Source organism: Sceloporus occidentalis, unplaced genomic scaffold (assembly GCF_023333645.1).
Source record: "Sceloporus occidentalis isolate IW3139 unplaced genomic scaffold, rSceOcc1.0.p SCAF_27, whole genome shotgun sequence".
NCBI classification, from domain to species: domain Eukaryota; kingdom Metazoa; phylum Chordata; class Lepidosauria; order Squamata; family Phrynosomatidae; genus Sceloporus; species Sceloporus occidentalis.
This window is the reverse complement of record NW_028317007.1, coordinates 7705267-7720398: the sequence shown is the minus strand read 5'-3', so window position 1 is coordinate 7720398 and position 15132 is coordinate 7705267.

Below are 15132 nucleotides of genomic sequence, written 5' to 3'. Positions count from 1 at the left end.
CAATCTTGAAGTATAATTTTAAGGAATGTTACCTATTACATATTACATTTTAGGAGATTAATGTAGTTTGTAAATGAAATGATTTTTGATACATTCTAAACCAACTATCTGTTATTCTAACAAAACATTCTCTAGATCAACATTAACTATGCTAAAGTTAACCATCAATGTCTCATTAGTAAGGCAACTCTTTTTAATATATTGACTAAATCTATCACAACTGCTTCACTCAATAGATTATTTCTCATCGTAATTGTCCTGCCCGTAAATTTTTTTAGCCTTGAATATACTTGTTTATGGTAATCATACCTCTTTTCTCAAAAGCAAGCAAGCCAATGTCAGGCCCCATTCAGGTTGCGGAGCTGCTTATATCTAGTTTCCTCTGTCTCGTTACAGTTCCCCTGTCTCGCCCTTTGCTGTAATCCATTACTGGATTTCCCTGTGCTCTGCCGTTTACTTCTGATAATTTGTTTCATTCCTGCTCTTAGCTTCAGCTTCTGTTTCCTTTATAAGGTGTGTCCCACCTGTTTGTTATGTTTGTCTCAGTCTGCAGTCTAAAGGTATGTCCTTCTTGGTTCTGTGTTTAGATTTAATGTTTAGTTTCTGCTTTAGTGATTCAGTTAGGCAGGGTTTAGCACTAGGACCCACCAAATGTAGCTGCTGTGGCCTTACCCCAAGTGGACTCTTCATAAGTGGGCAGTTAAGAGTTACACTGGAGTTAAACTGGAGGGAAACATACCAAGTACCACTGCAGAAACCAGGATTTCACCCGCGCTACACCCCTCCTGTTTAATTCCCTTCCCCGTTCCGTCAGACTCTATAGCTTTTACACAACTTTCACAACCTCTCTGAAAACCCACCTGTTCAGGGAAGCATACAACATTCCTTTCCAGTACTCCCAACCATCATAATCAATTACTAGATTTGCAAGAGCAGGGCCCTTCTCTCCTTTGCACCAGTTTGTTATTGTTTGTGTTTTTGTATGTGAAATTATTCTACTGACTGTAACAACGCTGGGGAATCTTCCGGCGCTTTATAAATAAATGTAATGTAAATGTAATGAATATTGGAGTACCTTGGCATTGTGGTGGGCCAAGCATACTATGGCCATAAGATGTCACTAAATCTCCAATTGTTATAATATAGTCCTAGGCTAGTCCTGTATTTTTGTGTGTCAGTCTTTTATGTGCCTTTGCCCTCTTTTCCCTGTATCATCTCTCCTCTCAACATGTCCCAGTTTAAGATATCCAATCCTTGCTTAAAGGAGAAGCATCTCAGGATCTCGGCCACTCACTCCATCCCTTGTGTCCCTTGCCTTGTTCCTTGTCATTTGTTTCCCTGTACCATGTATGTCTTGTCTGGCTATGCTTCTTGCTCACTCTCCCTGTTCCTTGCTCTGTCCCCCTTGCTCGCTCTGCCCCCCTTGCTTGCTATGTTTCTGCTGTTACTCTGCTTAGCTTCCCTTATCCCAGCCTGCAGCATCCTGCTCATTTCTCTGTTGAGCTATGTCTCATGCCTGCTCCAGGGTCCCTGCAGGATATCACCAAGTTTTGTTTTGAACTGGACAGCATCCGCTTCTATGTCAGGGCCCTGGTATGTGGCCGCACAACCCTAGGTGCTCAACACCCTGGAGAGTGCAGTCAACCTGCGCCAGGCCCTGTCCAATTCCGCTACTGCACAATAACTCCTGCATACCATCATTGGGCCCTCTGGGTCATTACAGTCGTTTGTATGGACCCGGTCCCTGACAGCCAAATTTGGAAACTTTATATTTAAATCCAAGATCTCATCACCTCTGGACCCTTTCCATTTCCATGATGAACTTTGATAAACTCATGCACAAAATTGTACTGTACATGCAAGATGCATTCTTAACAATGATACAAAAAGTGTCAATTGTGAACTGTCTACTGGCTCATAATCCCGTATCCAAATAATAAGACAGATACACCAAGTTGGAATATGATTAGGCCACAGCACTTTATTATACATATCATATTATGACACATAAATATAACAATTTGCAACATCGGAACTGACCCTCAAATTTAACTTGTTGATAGAAATCTGAATTCAGTTCCAGTTCAACAGATAAGTAACAATAAAACTAGAAGTGAGGTTTTATACCCTTTAAACTTAAAATTACCTGCTGATATTCCCCAAGTTGTAAACCTACACCAGCAAGCGGATCAGCAATAATAAATGTACATTCCCAAAGGGACCCAGCCCATTAGGGAATATTAAACCACACTGTTCATCCAGTTGCCGCCTTCCCATTGCAGACCTCCAGTTCTCGAATTTGTTCCTCTTGTTGACACTTTCGCCATAGCCAGCTCATTTGATCCCTTGAATGTGCTGGCTTTCCCACAACTGTACCTCTTTTTCAATGCCAAACCTGACATCCAACAACCAAATGTTATTCCCTGATTACTGGGTGGGGAGCTAGAGGTTAGGTTTGTAATTGCTGCTACAACCCCTATATTGTCACACCTGAATTTCACCTTCCTGTTTCTTAACAACCCCCCCCCACACTCACACACACACAATTCCATGGCTAAAACAATATTGAACAGTTCAAGAAAAACAAAGTTTTGAGAAAGATTGCTACTCCCCCAGGCTGCTGGTCATAATTATGTGCTCCATCACCCCGGGAGAAAGGCATTATACCCTAAAGACCAGTGTTCCCTCTAAGCTGTGCGCTTGTGTGCACGCACATAGCTTTCAGAGGGAGCGCACACGAACAAAAATTGTGCGCACAACCAGTAGCGTACCGAAGGACAGTAATGTCCGCCGCTAATGGAGCAAGCTCGGTTGGGGAGATCAAGGATCTAACCATTACTGTGTAAAAAAAATATATAAAAAATACAAAAAAATGTAAAAAAAATTAAAATAAAAAAAGTAAAAATAATTCTTATAAAAACCTTACTTGCCATTGCCCTAGCATAACATCTAGCCAGTATAACCCTCCTGCCCCCGTTCACAACCCCCGAACCCGTTAAGCCATAGGCATACAAATTATACAAAATTGTACACCTAATAGTATGCTCCCTGGTGCTGGGAAAGTCTGGAAAATCTATATAAATTAGGTATTTCTGAAATCAGGACACCTGAATTGATAAACTTGGAGGGGATTTTCCATCACTTTACCTAATTTTGTGAGGATTCAGAGGGAAAATGTAAAAAAAAATTAGTTTATTTTTCTAATCTTCGCTAGTTTTTACAAAATTTCTCATTCTAAATTTTCAGCTAATCATCCAACTATGGTATCAAACGAAAGCTCTATCTCTCCTTGAAAAAACAATATATACTTTACATGGGTACACTATTCACAGGAAAAGAGAATCATCGCTAAACCGACATACCCCAAAAATGGCAAAATTGCTCTGGGCTTTGAGGTACCAAAAACCCCTGGAATTGAAGGGGTTAACATGCGGCATTCATCTTGCCATTCATTTTCACAAGATTCCCTGTGCCTTTGCAGCTCACACACTCCCAAAACATCAGTGAGCGACCACCATACTTCAAAGTGGGGATGGTATTCTTTTTGCTATAGGCCTTGTTGACCCCTCTCCAAACATAGCACTTATAGTTGCGACCATAAAGCTATATTTTGGTCTCGTCACTGCAAATTACACTGTGCCAAAAGCTGTGACGCGTGTGAAGGGGTTGTCGGCATATTGTTACCGGGCTTTTTTGTGGCATCGGAGCAGTAAAGGCTTCTTTCTGGTAGCTTGAACATGTAGCTTATTTGTGTTCAAGTATCGTTGTATTGTGCTCCTTGAAACAACCACACAGTCTTTTTCCAGAGCAGCCTGTATTTCTCTTGAGGTTACATGTGGATTTTTCTTTGTATACTGAAAAATTCTTCTAGCAGTTGTGGCTGAAATCTTTCTTGGTCTGCCTGACCTTGGCTTAGTATGAAGAGATCCCCGAATTTTCCACTTCTTAATAAGTAATGGAACAGTACTGACTGGCATTTTCAAGGCCTTGGATATCTTTTTATATGCTTTCTCCACTTTATAAAGTTCCATTACCAGGTTTTTTGACAGTTCATTTCTGCTCCCCATGGCTCAGTATCTAGCCTGATCAGTGCATCCACGTTAGAGCTAATAAACTCATTGACTATTTATACACAGACACTAACTGCAATTTAAAAAGCCACAGGTGTGGGAAAATAACCTTTAATTGCCTTTTTAACCTATGTGTGTCACCTTCTGTGCCTGTAACAAGGCCAAACATTTAAGGGCATGAAAGCTTTTGATCAGGGCAGGGGCGTACCTAGAGTATTTGGGACCTGGGGCGGATCCTGTATGTGGCACCCCCCCCACACTTTAAAACTGCATAGCTCCTACCGTTATATACCGGCACAGACACTGAAGGTGGTACAGCATAACACTTACTGTTATCATTATATACTGAGGCAGACATTGACGGTGGTACAGCATAACACTTATCACTATATACTGAGGCAGAAATTGACGGTGGTACAGCATAACACCTATCACTATATACTGAGGCAAACATTGACGGTTGTACAGCATAACACCTACCACTATATACTGAGGCAGATAATGACGGTGGTACAACATAACACCTATCACTATATACTGAGGCACACATTGACGGTGGTACAGCGTAATCCCTATCACTATACATTGAGCCAGACATTGACAATAGTGCAGCATAACTCCTATCACTATATACTAAGCCAAACATTGATGTGGTGTAGGCCTACCACTTCATTAGTAGTAGGGATGCACCGAAACGAATTCTGGACTGAAACCGAAAATGCAGCATTTACCTGGCCGAAACCGAATATGGGCCCCCCCACACCATAAAAAAAAATCTAACACTTTTATTTCAAGTAAGTAACACACCAAAATAGGACAAAACAATTAAATAACAATATTAATATATATATATATATATATATATATATATATATATATATATATATGATTGTTAACAGCAAGCACATTTCTATCATGCCCAGGCATACCCAGATTCCAGGATGTACTCGCAGACTTGGCATGATAGGAGTATGATTGCCCTATCTACCCCTTCTCACTCCCTTTTGTCCTACCTACCCCTTCTCACTCCCTTCTCCCTATCTACCCCCTATCCCCCCGTCTCACTCCCTTCTCCCTATCTACCCCCTCCTAACTATCTACCCTCTTCCACTTTGAAGTTCACTTACCTTTCAGGAGTCCTGCGGTGGGGGTGCAAGGCCTCTGTCTCCCAGCTCTGCCACTGTATGGAACAGCATAGAGTGATGGGAGTTATGATGTACTAGAGCATAACTATATAATGAAAAATACATTGGAAATGGTACAGCATAACACCCATCACTCTCACACACTTACCAATCCGCACATATACCAATCCACACACATACCAATCCACACACACACCAATCCACACATACCAATCCACACATATACCAATCCACACATATACCAATCCACACATATACCAATCCACACATACCAATCCACACATACCAATCCACACATATACCAATCCACACACATACCAACCCACACGCATACCAATCCACACACATACCAATCCACACACATACCAATCCACACACATACCAATCCAGACATATACCAATCCAGACATATACTAATCCACACATACCAATCCACATATATACCAATCCACACATATATCAATCCACACATATACTAATCCACACATATACTAATCCACACATATACACCAATCCACACATATACCAATCCACACATACCAATCCACACATACCAATCCACACACATACCAATCAACTCTCACTGAATGCTTTCCTACCTTTCCTCTTTTCTCCTTACAGCTTCTTTTCCTCCTCTTCGTTCCTCTTCTTCAGTTCTTCTGTCTTCTTCTGGGTCAGAGGGCACGGACGGCAGTGGGCGCGGCTTCAGTGTTGTGCGCCGGGATCTGACAACAAATCCCGGCGCACAGCAGCTGTTGCCGCGCGGATCGCAAGGGAGCGATATCGGATGTCTTTAACAGACCTCCGGCTCCCTTGAGTGGTTTTAAGCCGGGTTCAAGGGTTGAACCCGGCTTAAAATCACTCAAGGGAGCCGGAGGTCTGCTAAAGACCTCCGATACCGCTCCCTTGCGAGCCTGCTCCTCCAGCGGCGGACATTGCTGTCCGTCTCTGGAGGGGTGCCGGGTGCCGGCAAGTTGGCACCCCCCCTGATGAGCGGCAACCGGTGCGGACCGCCCCCCCCGCCCCCCGCTAGGTACGCTACTGGATCAGGGCAATTTGGGTGATATCTGTTATCCTTATTTAAAAAGGAGCTGTGTGATAAATGGCTTAATATGATCAGGCATATTTTTAACATCAATGCTAACATTTCACAATACCAATCAGGGTATGCAAACTTTTGAGCACAACTGTATTACAGTTTGGCTTGGATATTGGAGAGTGGAATGAGATTTGGAGATGAGATTGCATTAAGTAATGTTTATGAAGGAAACCTGAAATATCGATTTGGAACAATGAAGCATATGTAGAACCTGGGAGCACAAGTTGTGTGTATGCTGACTGACCTTTCTAGTCTTTCATTTGAAAAAAGAAGATGATGAACACATATCTCCTAAGACCACATATGTTTAAATGTCAGGATGTTATTCTGCCAGATAGTTTCTACAGCACTTAGCAAAATAATCTATTAATCAAACTGTGAAATGATTGCAGCAGTATGTATTATTTTTCAATCTTCACACATGTTGTTCCTGTTTAAAACTTTGAAAACTCACAATGTAAGTTTGTTTCTATTTCTTGAGATGAACTGATAAATGGTCAACACAGTTTTTTATTAATTTATATAGAGTACAAAGTTGCCCTGTTTCCTGTAGAGTGTTTTTATGAGAATAATTCTACAGAGCTAATGTCTAGCCATCCTGAGTAGCACATTGGTGATATTCTTGAACCCTGTTATGAGAGAATACACTGGTGGTGTGGGTGATATTGCTGTCCAATTAGTGATAAACCCCATGTCCACTATGCAGTCTTGTCCAAAACTCATTTAAAAGGGTAACTCCCACCATATTTTGTTCTTATTAGTAGCAAACTAAAATACATTTTGATTAGATTTTACATAATATAATGTTTAAAAAATAGGAAGCTGCGTATTAACCTTTTGTTTATATTCTAACTCCAGTATTTGAACCAGTCTACTGGTTTCACCACAAGTAGAACCCTTGGGACAGAGAAATAGCCATTGATCTGATCCCAGGTATGTAGTCTGGGTTCTGTTTGGGTACCATAATAGAGGCAAAATATCAGCTTCAGCACCCATCTTGGATGTTGCTACAGATAAATAAAAAGGTGACACCTACTGGTTAGAGGCACAAACAGCACGGGTCCTTTCACAAATACCCTGATTCCTTATCATACTGTCGGTGGTAAACAATAGACTAATAGAAGTCTAATTAGAAATTAATTTTATGACCATTGCTTTCAATTGCCCTAAATCAGTTCAGTGTGGTACTTTAACGGGGAAGGTCACCTACAAAAACAATGACAACAATGGCAGCTTCCAGGTCTGCTGATAAAGGAAAGTGTGATGGAGTAACTACGTATTAGTTTAGGTATATTTTAGAGTGTGTGTGTGTGTAACTGTTTGTTAGTTTGAGTCTGTGTAAGTGTGTGTATGTTCCTAGGGGGTAGCACTGGAACACCAGGTTACAGCCCTCTCCTGCCCTTCTGCCACATTAATCTATATTATTTGCTTATGACATTGAAGAACTTTGATTACATTGTTGCATATATTTTGCTATATTTTAACTTGGCCATATACTATAGAAAATATTCTATTCACATCTCAAGATTCCATTTCTTTTAAGTTTCAGATATGGCCTTTTACATCCCTAACTTCAATCAGTTGCAATGAATGGAAAAGGAAGTTTAAAGGGAGTAATTATATGAACAAAGTGACAAGGTTGTTGGAAGCAATCAGCTTGTTTTCCCTTGTGAATAATGTATAAACTGAGAGATCACTTGTTAAAATGTTACTAAAATTCCTTGTTTATGTCATATTTGCTAGAGTAGCACTTTCACCAAACAGACATTCTGATTTTTGTTAGAGAACAGATTTACACTAAGAACAAAAAAATCTAGGGAATAATTAATTCCGAAGAAATATGTTTAGGTCAAAAGCCCCAAAAAACTGATTGAATCACATAGACTTGTCCTACTAAATCCTCAGTGTAGCCAATTAAAGCACCTTGAAGTCACCACCTCCCCATACCCTAAAATAGTAATGAATAACAACAATTAATAAAACTATAAAATTAATAAAGCATACTCAAATTATAAATCCCTATTGCAAAATAAAACCCAACTTATATTTGTGTAGTTATTAAAACAAAGTGCTTATGCAAAATGTGTACAGATAACAATGCAATTTGGATAGTACATTAATTCAAAGCCCCAAACCTAGTGTTCTACATATATACTGTATATATTTTGCTGCCTACACACCTACATGTATGCACCAGCTTGCAGTGCAACATCAAACAATATTATTAAACTGTTGTGCATACTTACTATGGACAGTGAAACAGTGATATAATGGCTTTAAGAAAATAAGTTAAAGTAAGTTATTAGAGATTAGAGTTCAGCCACTTAAAACACTCAAATCTGAGATGTGAGCCAACCTGTTATACATGTGATATGTTGGGTCTAGTCCACTGCAACTGATACCCCCTTCGTGACAATGGCTGATTTTATTTTTTGTACCCTTCGTGACAATGGCTGATTTAACATTTCTGCGGTGCTCGCTTTTAACTGTAATTTTCTTCTTTCCCGTTTACTGAACCCACACAAGTTATATATTGTCTTTTTCAGAACAAGAAGGGCTTTCTTTAGTTGTCATTTTCTATAAACAAAAGTATACAATGTGGTGAAAAAATTTGAAAAATATTTTACTCATCTATAAAAGTTAATGAAAACGCCTGCTAAATAGATTCTACTATTTGTCCTGAGTTTAGAAATACCCAATGTTTTTTTTTGCTTTTTTTCTGCACATTATTGGGCAATTAGTACAAGTAGCGTTTTGCTATTTAAAAACCAATTTTCCAAATCTGGTCACGGTATATGTCACTGCCACACAACACACCAATATGTGATTAGTAATATCTCCTGAGTACAGTGATACCACCCATGCATGGGTTTGCCTGGCTGTTTGGCGGCAAAAGGGCCACATTTGGGGCATGTGCATTTTTCAGTGTTGTACATTGACATTTGGTGACCCACTGCCCATGTCCTTTTTAATACATCTTTTAGCCTGGCCTATTCAGTGTGCCCAATAAAGACCTATATTTTAGAAAACTAGGCACCCCAGGGTATTTCAAATACTGGTATTTTAATGCATTTTACCACCAGCTTTTGTCAAAGTTTGCAGTAGTATTTTCTGTGTGTATTTTTCCAACACATGGTGTACTTTTAGGTATAAATTTACAGCTCCTGGTATATGTCACTGTCACACAACACCCCAATATGTGTTCAGCAATATCTCAGAATACAGTGATACCCCACATTAATGGGTTTGTCGTCTTGTTTGAGGGCTAAAAAGGCCACATTTGGTACGTGTGTTTTTTTTCAAATTGGAAATTAAAAAAAAAATTGGCTTTTTTTAATACATTTTTTGAAATGGTTCCCCTGATGGTGACATTAGTGGGCAATTACTTTTGTATTTTTTTAAAACTATTTTTGTATTTTTTTTTCCCACTTATTTTAGTAATTGTGATTAGAAAGCTGGGCTCCATTGGCTTGGAGTACAGTACCTGTAGTCAACCTTCAAGGGGAGCCAGAGTTCTCAGGAGGGTCTGGAGAGACCCTTTTGGAAACTTTTTCAGCTTCTTTATTTTTTTTAAAGGATGTGCCGCCATCTTGCGAGTGGCAAAATCTTGCAGTGGCGGTTGTGAACACTCTCTGAAGCGGTCACAGCGCATCCTGGGGTTGGTGTTCGGTGTCGTTGAATACCTCACTATCGAGGCATTTCAGGCAATCTTTGATCGCCTCCTAAACTCTTTTAAAATGGGCATCAGCCACCATACAGTGTATTGTGGACGTTGACACCCCGGGGAGGGGCCAGACATGGCCTCTGATGCCACTCTCAGTGTTAGTGAATGCAGTGAAATCGAGGCATTACAGCAACACCATTTGGTGAACGTAGATCACTTTCTGCATCCGTTTAAAGCCATGACAGTCCTGGCACGTCAATTGTCACTAACTGGATGTTTCTGCGTGATGTGCCAGGAGCATCAATTGTCATCAAGAGGATACAAAAAAATATTATTAATGTTATTTTTGCACAAAAAAGACAACCAAATGTATAAAGACAGCACCCTAACTTGTTCTGTTTAATGCAGGACCCCTCATGAGTCTTATCCTGGCAAACCTAATTTGTCCTAACTATTATGAATCACCCATTGAAACCAGGATTTGCTTCAATTTTTAGTCTTATTTATCTGTCCACAAGTATTTAATGTCCAAAATATACACACATATTTTGAGGTCCACGGAGGCTAGGTCACTGTGAAAAATCATATCCACCATATAGTAACAGAGGTAGAACAGATCTTGTTTTTTATTTTCTATAGACCTACCCACTATATGTACATCTTCATGCTATGGACCTTATGAGCCTCATCCTTGCACCAACATCAACTGAAAAGCATAACATGGATATTGTTTTATATTGCATTCTGTAAATCAAGGACCAATATGTTCTTAATCTGCACATGTAAATGTTATGTAATAAAGGGCATTTTTGCTATATGATGCTATGTTATATTGTATATGTTCTATCCTGTATGCACCGATTGCCCATGAGGTCAAAAATACAGCAGTGATACTAAGGTTGGAATTGATGCTGAAATATGGATCGAGAGCACTTCTGACTTATTGATTCAGCATATGTGTTACTATCAGGAGCAGAAAAGCTCTCCCTTCAAGTCAACAGATATCAACGTTGTATTATATTTTAGTCCAAACTTAGGCAAAAAGCCTAAAAAGCTAGTGTTTTCCACTATATTCTGTTTTAATTACTCAAGACTACACTGTTGTTGTTGCAATAATATAGAAATGTTAATTTTAACCTATGTGTGTGCCATTATTTTGAGCATGATACTATTACACCAGAATAAGTTTCTTATTCTGATTTTACTCCCGCCGTTACAACGATTCTCCAATGCATTTATAAAAAATTTTGTATTTTACAAATCTCACAAGTAAATCTTGGCGTAAAATCAAAGATTCATATCTAAACTCATTATTATTAATAATTTATTACTAAGAAACTAGACTCTTCTCAAATTAGCCCAAATTTATAGTCCAGTTCCTACATTTGTTCTCCAATTTATCTGACTACAGGAATTTTAATAAATGAGCCAAATGTACACACATACTGTGAAGTCCACCAAGGAGACCATCCAAAATTATATCCAGCATAGAGCAACAGAGGTTCAATAGAGAAGTACACATCTGTTAAGTGTTGCTTGATATTCATCTCCCTTGCGCCATGTTTCATTAATTTAGTCCTTATTGTAATTTCAGTGTATCATTGCTTTAAACCTCATTATATTACAGAGTCCCGTAGTGCTTATTGACATTTTATAAATAACAACTATGCCATAATTATATGTATACTTCACCCATTTTATGGATCAAGCTAATGGCGATTAAAATACCTGACACATTGTTTTAGTAGCACTACCATAGCCAACAACTGACACTAATTAACTTATTACCGGATATCAACAGATATCAACGTTGTATTATATTTTAGTCCAAACTTAGGCAAAAAGCCTAAAAAGCTAGTGTTTTCCACTATATTCTGTTTTAATTACTCAAGACTACACTGTTGTTGTTGCAATAATATAGAAATGTTAATTTTAACCTATGTGTGTGCCATTATTTTGAGCATGATACTATTACACCAGAATGAGTTTCTTATTCTGATTTTACTCCCGCCGTTACAACGATTCTCCAATGTATTTATAAAAATTTTTGTATTTTACAAATCTCACAAGTAAATCTTGGAGTAAAATCAAAGATTCATATAGAATTATCTAAACTCATTATTATTAATAATTTATTACTAAGAAACTAGACTCTTCTCAAATTAGCCCAAATTTATAGTACAGTTCCTATATTTGTTCTCCAATTTATCTGACCACAAGAATTTTAATAAATGAGCCAAATGTACACACATACTGTGAAGTCCACCAAGGAGACCATCCAAAATTATATCCAGCATAGAGCAACAGAGGTTCAATAGAGAAGTACACATCTGTTAAGTGTTGCTTGATATTCATCTCCCCTGCGCCATGTTTCATTAATTTAGTCCTTATTGTAATTTCAGTGTATCATTGCTTTAAACCTCATTATATTACAGAGTCCCGTAGTGCTTATTGACATTTTATAAATAACAACTATGCCATAATTATATGTATACTTCACCCATTTTATGGATCAAGCTAATGGCGATTAAAATACCTGACACATTGTTTTGGTAGCACTACCATAGCCGACAACTGACACTAATTAACTTATTACCGGGCTCTTTCTGGTGCCATGCAGCCCCTATCTAGTAATAAAATACACTTTATTATATTTTGATATATTCACCCATTATTTTTTCTGTTATATCCTAAGAGCTCTAATAACAGTCATTACTTATTTATTTGATTTAACTCACATTACCAGAATTTGATATGCATGATTTGGAGAGCCCTTAAGGTGGCAGGTAGTGCTTTTTTTATTGATATATTTGAATGTGTTGTTTTTATTCTCTTGTCTCCCATCTGATCTTGGGAAGCAGCTGATCTCTAACCTCTAATACCTCATTTTAATTTATTTATTTTCTTAAAGCCATTACATCACTGTTCTACCGTCCATAGTAAGCAGGCACAACAGTTCACTAAGGAAAAGGTGTGTAGTAAGAATATAAAGTAGGAGTGCCAAGGTTTTTTCCAGGTTTTAACTATACTACAAATTAAAGATATTGTAACAAAATATGATGATTGGATTTTGATTTGCTGTAGTATATACTGGTTCATGCGCCTTTTTTAAAATGTATTCTGAAACTTGCACATTAGACAAATTCTACAGTTAACTGATCTAGTGCAGATATTCTGCTGGGCTTCGAGACCATAAAGGAATAACAATGTGTTGCTAATTTTTGGTCTAAAAGATCTTAAGTTATAAACATGCAAATCACCCAATTAATTTGCAATCTAAGCACTCACTCAACTTCTTTCAAGGAAAATTATAATACATATTCAACATAAACACATGGTTTTCAGCAAGTAATTATGCTGAATCAGTATTACCAAGGGAAATCAAATAGGAAAAAGATACATGTTATTAATAGTGAAGTGAACATTATCAAGCTGTTTCCAAAGACTAAAGCCCTTGTAGTACAAAATCTGTATCACCAAATATATATTTTAAAATTCATATTGTTGGATATATATATCTTTTATTACATTGCATTCTAAATACATAGAAATATGTAGATGATCCCTCTTTGCAGCTATATCAGCTTCTACTCCTCTGGGAAGGCTTTCCACAAGAATTTGTTTCTGTGGGAATTTTAGCCTATTCATCCAGTAAAGCATTTGAGAGGTCATAATCTCTGTTCCACTGTATCCCAAAGGTGTTCGATAGGGTTGAGGTCAGGGCACTATAATGCCCAGCCAAGTTCTTCCACACCAAACTCATCCAACCATGAAAAGTTCATAGAAGGGTCCAAATGTGCCGGAAGTGCTTACCTGCAAGTGCAACAAAAAGTGATGTTACTGGAGGTGCTACATTAGTTTCCTTTTTCATTAAATGTAACTGTGACTGGTGTGGTTTTAGATAGGTGGCAAATTTAGTGTAGGAGTAGTGTTGTGGCTTCATTGTTACCTGATGTCACCCCATTTAAGTAGACGGGACGCCTGAAGGCACAATTTAACATGACTAATCCTTTTTAATAAAATATGCAGATTGAAATAGATTAAATCACACAAAGTCTTCGCTTTTCTGCTCACTGACTTCTGGGCCTAGAAAGTTTTGTCCTTTAAAGTGACTATAGTTCAATTTATTCCTACGGAAAGTAAAGTGTCAGGAAACAGATGATCAAATACACACCAGGACAGGCTCTGCAACACCGACACCCAAACACACACACCAGTACAGGCTCTGCCACACCGATACACCAAACACACACACCAGGACAGGCTCTGCCACACCGACACCCAAACATGTGACACCCCCAGCCAGCACCCTCTCGTGAATTAACACCCCCCCTTACCGCCCAGATTTCACTCACAGGATCTGCCCAACCCGAATGGACGCATAGGACGTCCCACCTTTACCCCCAAACAACTTGCCTGTGGTATCCTCAAACAGCCTGCAATGCTTTCCCCACACATTTATGCAATCACACACCTATTCATGCATTCATTAATGTATTATTCACAAACATTCATTTACTCATTCATATATTCATTTCCTCATTTACAGATACTAATTATTTACAGATACTCATTCATTCACTCATTGACAGATACTCATTAATTCCCTCAATCACGCATATTCATTCAACCTCCCCCACCCCCTTACGTGAACTGCAGATCACTCTGTGCCTCTGCATCCCTCTGCGTTCTTCTCTTGTACTGCCTTGAAAGCAGGAACGGAGCGGAGTTATGTGACGTAAAGTGACTCCAGTGATTTCCTGCTTTTCCTGGGTGGAACAAGAGATGCTGCTCTCACAGCGAGCAACGTACAGGTAAGTGGCAGGGCCTCTGTGAAGTGATCACGGGGGTTGCGACCCCTGCGATCACGGTCGCAACCCCCTGCTTTTAAATAATAAACAAATGATTTCAGCATTGCTGGACTCCGGGTATGTTGCTGCACCTAAAATTCACTGGAAGATAGTTTAAACATAATTTTGTATGATGTTTTTGTCCATTATAAGATATTTGTGTCCAAGTAATAATAATAATATTATGTGTCCAAATAATAATTACTACTAATTTGTATTATATTAATCATTAATATGATAATAATTAACAATAGAAATACTGTAACTTTTAAGTTTTTTTTCAGACTTCTGTACCTAATATCTC